The sequence below is a fragment of the Cyprinodon variegatus genome, unplaced genomic scaffold (assembly GCF_000732505.1).
Source record: "Cyprinodon variegatus isolate N-32 unplaced genomic scaffold, C_variegatus-1.0 Scaffold148, whole genome shotgun sequence".
NCBI lineage: Eukaryota > Metazoa > Chordata > Actinopteri > Cyprinodontiformes > Cyprinodontidae > Cyprinodon > Cyprinodon variegatus.
Window position 1 is genome coordinate 451,300 of NW_015150601.1, and position 8,592 is coordinate 459,891.

Below are 8,592 nucleotides of genomic sequence, written 5' to 3' on the forward strand. Positions count from 1 at the left end.
ATATATATATATATATATATATATATATATATATACACACACATCCACTGAAGTCTCTTATTAAACAGGATTATCAAATGGGTATTTATATAAATGGATATTTATATATATTGTTATTGCAGTGGGTATCATTATTATGATGAAGTCATTAAGAGAAGCACCAAGTACTAAAATAGCAATAGTTCATGCTTCTGTTTGCTAAAATAACGTTTTAGTTATATGTTATGATCAATTCAAACAGCCACTCACTGTAATATTTATATATAAAGCACTGAGGTTCTTTAAGGTTTGCATCTAATTTTCCAAGTAAAAATGTAGCATTAGTTCTCTTTCTCGCTCGTAACAAGATCAACAACTTTTTGAACCATTCTGCGAGTTTCATCCCTAGAATAAGCAGCAACATTCAGCTAGTCGCGTCAAAGTGAAAACCACTCAACAACCATTAAAAGAAGCGTTAATAAATACTGAAGACATGGTGAAGTAATGACCTTGAATTATTATACAGTTGGTGTTTTCTACCTTCAGCCTTTAATTAAAAAGAATATGTAATTATTTATTTTATTGAATTACATAAATTGCATAAATCACAAACTCTAAAAACTATTTAATCAAATGTGAATTAAAAAAATCGAAATGATGTAAATATCCTCAACAAATCATCACCTAGACATGATTTTTAATGATGGTGGCAGCAGCAGAGCCTCTTCTGTCGCATCAAACAGCAAAGTACACAACCTGACAAAGGGTGAAAGGTCACTCAATCAACCGCAGAGCACATTGATGGGAGATAAACACAAGTGACAACAGACACTGGAAGATGGTCCTGGTATCCTCCACTCAGCCACCCATGGCTAATAACTGCCAGATAATGCTTGTAATAAAAAACAGAGAGCATGTTGTGGTCCCACTGGCCCCATTTATCTTCTGCAGAGCTAATCAGCATTGGTAATGAAAGGCTGAGCAAAAGAAGTCAATAACTGATTCACTCGCACACATACGGACGCAAGCGGCGCTAGGTCTCTCTGTCGGGGTAGAGATACTTCATGCACCCACCTCAGCATGCACGCACACCCACTGCCGTGGCTTGTGCTTGTAAAGAATCCCCCAGGTGAAGGGGGGGGTCCCAGTCCGTGGGCCCGCCAACACAGCATGACTCATGCAGTGCAATCAATCTCCCTCTGTGCGGAGAACAAAGAAACTGGGACCGGAACGCAGCTCCGACCAGGATCTCCAGACATGCCTGAGTAGGAGGGTTTCACCATATGAGCAGTTTTCTCTGGGATCTCCTGCAAAGATTGGGAATAGTTTATTCTGTGAATAAATAAAAATGAACGATTTGAGCCAATCAGCACCTCCAGGGATAATGTGACGACGTATTGAATGATGCCGACTCCTTTGAGCGAGTCTGGGTGTTTAGTCTGGAAACTTTATTGAAGAGTTTTAGATTTTGGCCTCAAAGCACTTCCCAATTCAACCAGATAATCCAGTCAATTTGATTTAAAGTTTTCTACCTAAGGAAAAGCAGTCGATTGCATCGATTCATTGACTCGAAGGCTAACCCTCAAACAAAGCATGGTTGTAGTGACAGTGGAGAGGAAAAACTCCCTTTTAACAGGAAGAAACCTCCAACAGAATTAGGCTGAGCGTGAGCGCCCAGGCAGACGAGCTCCAATTCAGCCCCCACATCATAAGATGAAAAGAGCACATCCAGTTAGTCAGAGAAGCAGGACTACACTGAAAAACAGGCCAAGCTCCAACATCTAGAAACAAAGGTGTTGATGGCAGCAGCACAGCTGATATTTCTCTCCAGGATGGAGTCACAGCCAAACAGGAACAGACCAGATGAAGCTACTATGAGAAAAAGCAGAGAGAGCAGAACGTTAGAGATTGAACTAACAGATTCTGCAGAGTGGGAGAATAGAGATAGAATGAAGCAGAATGATGAAAAAGGGGTCCCTATGTCCTCCAGCAGTCTAAGCCTATAGCAGAAGAACTATAGAGATAGCTCAGGCTATCTATCTAAGCAAGAGGTCTTCAACAGGGGGTCCACGACCCCTAGGGGGTCCGCGGAGGTACTGCATGGGGGTCGCGAAAGTCTTGGTTGATTACTTTTTTTTAATATTCCCTCCTGCAATTTTTTGCACTAATTAAAATGTCTTTAAATCCACATTAACATGAATTCAACACACTGTAGTAAACAGATAAATGAAAGCAGAAGATGTCTTTCAGTCATCAATGCACACATTCAGCGACACACAGGAGCTCTTTGAATCTGGGCACCGTTTCATTCACAACACCTGTCCCATCAACCAGGAATCAGATTCAGAAATACTTTAATAATCCCAGGGAGAAATTACTTTCGTTACATGACTCCATATGTAATAGAGTGACTAATGGACCAGTTTGATATAACAATATTTCATACAATATATATAATTAGGGGGTCCCTGCTCCATCTCGTAATCAGTTTGGCGGTCCTTGGCTTTGAAAACGTTGAAGACCCCTGATCTAAGCTTTATCAAAAAGGTAAAGTCCTAAGTCATATTAAAAGTAGACAGGGCTTCTGCCTCATGGACTAAAACTGGCGGTTGGTTCCACAGGAGAGGAGTCTGATAACTAAACTTTCTACCTCTGTGACCCTTAGACTGCTGCGCTTCAGCGGAGGGAGCTCGCCGTTCCCTGCTACTAACAGCTTAAGTAAGATTTATGGCCTGGCATGCTTTGTTGTGTTTTGTTAAAATGTATTGGAGGAGCAGGAAGAACATCATAACAGATAAGCCAGAAAACAAACATTTCTTTTACGAAATAGAGAATGAAGTCAGAAGAAAAGATCAGATGGGTTCAAACTGGCTGTCAAACAAACTTCTGAATCCTTAAACGATTCCATCGAAAAGAGGCTAAAAGAGAGACAATAATGAAATAAAATGCGAGTGAGCTGTTGCAGATGTAGTTGATGGTAAACAGAATGTGGACGAACTGAAGCATTAGTGCCAGCGAGAAAAGATGATGGAGAGAATGCTGTGAAGGAAGAGAACAGATGCCAGCCTAGCAGTAGGAAACATAGGAACCACACCGTGAAATCTAGATCTCTCCCATTTCCTCCAAGTAATAAAACAATGGCACCGAGTCGCCTCATTTAATGGGTAATCGAGGGTGTTAGAGCACTCCCCTCCGCTCCGAACATCTCTCTCCTTCTTCTGTTCAATCTCTTGCCCTGTCATTGTCTCTCCTCCTCAGCGCTTCCCAATCAGCGGGCCCCGGCCACCTACTGCATAAATGCTTACCTGGGCAGCGGGTCAGAAACGAAGCCCAGACCAGCTCCTGTCAGGGGGTATGGAAACTCCAATTATCTGCTTAACCATCATCCCTCCGCAATTATCTCCCCATCTGCGTATCAGAGTCGACAGGTGCATGGGGACGGTCCCACGCGCACACGTTCATTTGTCTGACAGAGGGACCAACGGAGGAGGAGACATGGAGCAAGAGGAGCCAAACACACGAGCTACATGCTAATTCCTTTGGAGCCTCGGTTTAAATTAGTAACGGTCTTTACCAATTTCCAGCCAAGCTACTGGGAAATGAAAGCATTCATTGTAGACCTGAGCAGAATTCCTGATCACTCTAATCCTTAAAGCAATTTCAAACATATTTTTCTTTTCTTTTTTTACATACGTGAAGCTCATACACGGGGAGACGGTGCTGTATCAAATTATTTGTGTTATTAACTAAATATTCCAAAAATTTGCCTATAAATATGTCGCAATGAATTTTATCCTGTTTAAAATCAACCGTTGAAACAAAAAAATAAAACACATCCTGGTATTCACAGTGAGTTGTTAATTTATTAAATTATTGTCACATTAAAACCATAAGAAATGTATTTATTTTATCTGGATTGAATATGATAGTGTGCAACTGTTAAGTTGCAAAAAAAAAAATACATTCATAGTTTGAACATTTTTTCCAAACAACAATAACAACAAAAATGTTGTATACATTAATTACACCGTTTCTACCTTTGCAACCCATTAATAAAATCCAATACAACTGAAAGGAAAGTATGTGAAAGACGTATTATTAGAGAGATTTGACAAACATTTTAGGCTAAAGCGAAACTAACAAGTAGGTATTTAAACAAATCGGTGTTCATTAATGATGTATTAGATTAAGATTTGTTCCAAGCTTGAAACTCAAAGCTAATTCTGACATTTTGAATTGAAGAAGCTTCCTGGATGGGAAGCAAAACATCTTCAAACTTGGAAACAAAGCCCAGTGGATTGTTTTTCAACTTTTCTGGAATGACTATAACCTGGATGACTGAGAATCTTCACCAGTCCGCTTAGAAAAGACTTCTTTCAGTGAAATAAGTTTCCCCCAAAACACAAGAGGGCGCCACTGTTCATTCTTAAGCACAGCCTCACTGGTATTAGGAATAGAACTAATTCTGCGTCTTGCTATGCAAAAGCGGCAAGAAAAACAACAACCATGGCAGATGATGATGCAGAGAGCAGTATTTATGTTTAACCGTATTGAAAAGATAGAGATTTTATGGTTGGAAAAGACAGCTAGATGCGCGGACTACCGTCCATGTTTACTTCCGTAAACACAGAGCACGCTGGCCTGTGACGTCATTGCGTCCTCTACTGCACATGCGGGACACATGCGCTGTATGACTGCAGTGCACAAAGGAGATCACATACAAGTCGCATATATTTGGAAATATGAACGGCAACGCAAAAAAAAAAATCTGATTTCACAAAAAAAAAATCAGTGTAAACGTAGCCTAATTCATCTCTCAATCCAGACGCCTCAGTTCATGGAACCACCTCACACTCCTGAAGGAACCCCAAACTGTCTGTTTTTCATTGTTTGGTCAATAAATAATTCCTATCTTAACTGAGTTGATCTGCATGTGGGTCAGAAGATTAAACCCGAACATGACAAAAATATCATCACAGCTACCATCCACTTCACTGAAATTAGGCGGCAGATAGTCTGACAGTATATCAGAGCGACATATCCTGTCTTTTAATGTTAGTTTTACATTTGTAGACATTGGAAATCAGAAACGTTTCACGTATTTGGTTCTTTTTTTCATTTAGAAGCCTAGGTTTCTATTTTTTTTATATTGTTAAAATATTTGTCATTTAATAATGTGTAAGAAAACATTTTGTTTGCCAATTTAGTTAGTATTTAATACAGCTGGCATAATTAATTGTTAAAATATAATAATTTACTACTAAAATGTTTTAAAATTCAGGAAAGATGCTTTTGATACAGGAATTTAGTAGTTTTTTTTAAGTTGATCCATAAGATCAATCACCTTTAGTTTAATTAATAACTAGCATTCTTCCTCTCAAGTTTTTGAAATCTCAATATCCAATTTAAATCTGTCATCTTCACTATAAAAAAACAAAACAAAAAAACTAACATCCAGCAGTGATGGTGTTTCTTGACAACTTGGTTAAATATTGAGGAAAAGTCAATAATCCTTGATTATGAAAGAGGAGGGAATTAAACAGAATGTCTTCAAGAAATAAAAATGGTGGAAAAATTTAAGAAATGGATATTTTAGAGCAACTTCTATGTAAAATCGATGGTTGCTACAAAAACAGTCTGCCATGATGAGGAGAGGTGTGACACAAACGTTCATTAGAGTCTGTTTTCCTCTGTGGATGCTGACTGGCAGTTCTCATTTACATAACTTCCTGTTTTTCTTAGGAAAAAAAAAAAAGGAATGGGTATGAAATAGTGAAATATTGCCAACCATTATTGCATTGTTAACCTGCCATCACAATCAGGTCACATCAAAGATGCCGCTCGGCTCTTTGGCATGCTCATTTTATATCTTCAGCGTTTCCCATTAAATTCTCATAAATCAAAAGGAAGAAATATCAAAGAAAACGTTGTGGAATCATAAACTTAATCTTACTTTTTCCAGCTGGTCTGCTGGAAGTTTGTGCAAAAAACAGCAAGATTTGAAACAAGCTTTTTCTTTGAATTAAAAAAGAAAAGCAAGAAAGAAAGACGCTTGGTTGGGCAGAGCAGCATTTCTTTGTAGGAGGGAGGTTGCTGCCTGGTGCAGAGACGGTTCACACGGCAATCTCAGTGATAAATTTCTTCGCTGCAGTGGTCTGAACGACTTTACCATCACCTTTCATTATCAGCTCCGCTGGCTTTGTAAATGTAGAGCAACAATAGAAAAAAAAAAGCAAAGCTGAGCTAAAACCTTGTAGTAAAAACAGAGTCAATTATTTCACCCGTATTGGAAACACTGTAGTTTACTTCAAATAAATGCAACACACATAAAATTAAGAAAAATATATAAATGGTGATGGGAATTACCCAATAAAGTATCCCATTTAAAATGGTCTTTTTTATATAAACAATTGAAATTAATTGAGTCTGACCATCACAGCAAGACATAAAATTAAACATGAATATGTCAAACTTTGCTGGAAGGCTTGAATGAACTATAAAGGCACAATTAGGACATGAAGAGTTGTGCCACCAGGACTCTTAAAGGGCCAGTATTGTGTAAAATCAACTTTATTGAGCTTTATATGGTGTCATCTATCATTTAAGGTCCTGTGGCTGGACTTATAGCTCCACCTTTTAGGTGTAGCTTCTGTGAGGAAACAGCCTTGAAGTTCGCCATCACGTAACACCCCTCCCCTACAGCTACTGCAGGCTATCAGCTAGGGATGGCCGATACTAACCTGACTCCGCCAGATGGATTTGCTCCGCATCTTGAAACCTTCTGTTGAAGTAATTTTGGAAAGGGGCGAAAATACTGGTTAGCTGATTGGCCTATGTTGGTGATAGACGGGCCAAATAAACCAATCAGATCAACGAAGCATATGACGTACTAACAGCCAGGCTACTCTTGCTGAAACCAGTCGGGAGAAGAGCAAAAACATCTTTTCCTCTGAGAAAAGCCTCCAGAGCAGTGTTTTGCTCTTCTTTCAGTGAAGAAATACTCTGTAATTCCGATAAAACTTGCTCGATAGCCACGCTAACGCTAGTTTCATCGGCTGAAGCCGCCATGTTCTTTAGACTGAACTGTCGCGCTTCTCGTTGCGTCACACCTCAACCCGCCTCAAAGCCAACGCTGATTGGACGTTCGTTTGGTGAACGGCTCCAAATTTTCTTTAACGGAGAGTCTCCAGACTGATTAGCGAGTGAAACCTTGAAAGCTCGCGAGATCAGGATGGTCTCACGAGGCTAGGCCGATACGGCTTAAAAATCTGATTTTCTAACCTACCAATTCATATTCGTTTTTTTCTCACTGAAGTTTCATAATAAAAATGACGAATGATGCCTTTATTTCAATCATGGGGGGTGACCTTATTAGAGGGAGAGGGGTATGAAAAATAGGTTTTACTTCTTCATACCCCTTTTTTTCAGACAATTTCCATTAATCAATGTCATTTCTCTGGCTGTATATACAGAGAGGTTTACTTGTTTATGTTCAGGTGAATTTAGCTAGTTTGGAAATTGGTGTTTGGTTGATATTAACTCGTCTCTTTTGTGTGTATTTGGTTGATTTATTTATTGTTGTTTATCAAAATTGTCTGAAATAAATTTCTATTCATTCATTCACCTTCGTTTTAAAGGGCAACAAGATTCAAGCTGTGAAAAATACTGTTAAATGCTGATATTTCACTAAAAGCAATGAAATGATAAAACTCTAAAGGTTAGCAGTTATTGGGAGGGTGACCAGACGTCCTCTTTTTCCTGGACATGTCCTACTTTTCATACCTAAAAAAATGTCTGCTGGGAATTTCAAATTCTTCCTGGATTTTGGGCGACTACAGTGCAGCAGAACCGACACCGGCAGCCCCTTGCTTATTCAGTAAATTCATTAAATCACCGCAAACGTATTAGTTTTATGTATAAATAATGATCCATTGGTTATTCCTTGCTGACGCACTTTTTCTTTAAATAATGTCTGTGATGCGAAACCCATTTTTTTAATTATAAACAACATTTTCTTAACAACGGAAAGCGACAGATTTCTTATTTAGGTATAGAACTGAAGTATATGCCTGAGGAAAACTATAATACTGGCCCTTTAAATGTAAGCAAGAATATGTTAAAATGCAAAGTGATGATATGTGGGACAGCGATGGTGTGATGTCATCAAGCACAAAGTGTTAATAAAGCCAAAACATATAAAGAATCTCAGCTGTATAGAGAGTAATGTCTTCCATCAACATGTGAGCCTCAGCCTTATACTGGAGCTGAGGCAAACTGGGATCATCTCGAGCACTGAGATAAGCCGTCCCTTTTATGGGGCAATTAAGAGAAAAATAAAACCTCAACCCATTAGAAGATTAGATCAACCAAATCAAGCAGTTTCTGTTTGGCTGATTTTCAGGTCTGTTTATCTCTGTGCCTGTTTGCTCATTTCAAAGGCAGTTCATTGAAATCTGATAAGCTGGTATTGTCAGAAAAAACTGGGATGTCATGAACCTACTTCTTCTGGTATAATAAAAACCAAGTAACTGTTAAGTAAGGTTGTCCCATGCTGTGAATTATTTATTAATATTGTTTAGATTCTCCAGATTCTTCTCTTCCTGTTACATCATC

At 38.8% G+C, this 8,592-nt stretch overlaps 1 protein-coding gene across 1 annotated transcript in view; it reads right to left on the reverse strand.

Moving 5' to 3' along the window:
• LOC107086318 (glutamate receptor 1-like) overlaps positions 1-8,592 on the reverse strand; it is a 67,325-nt gene that overhangs the window by 33,750 nt on the left and 24,983 nt on the right. The gene's annotated exons all lie outside the window — the stretch shown is intronic.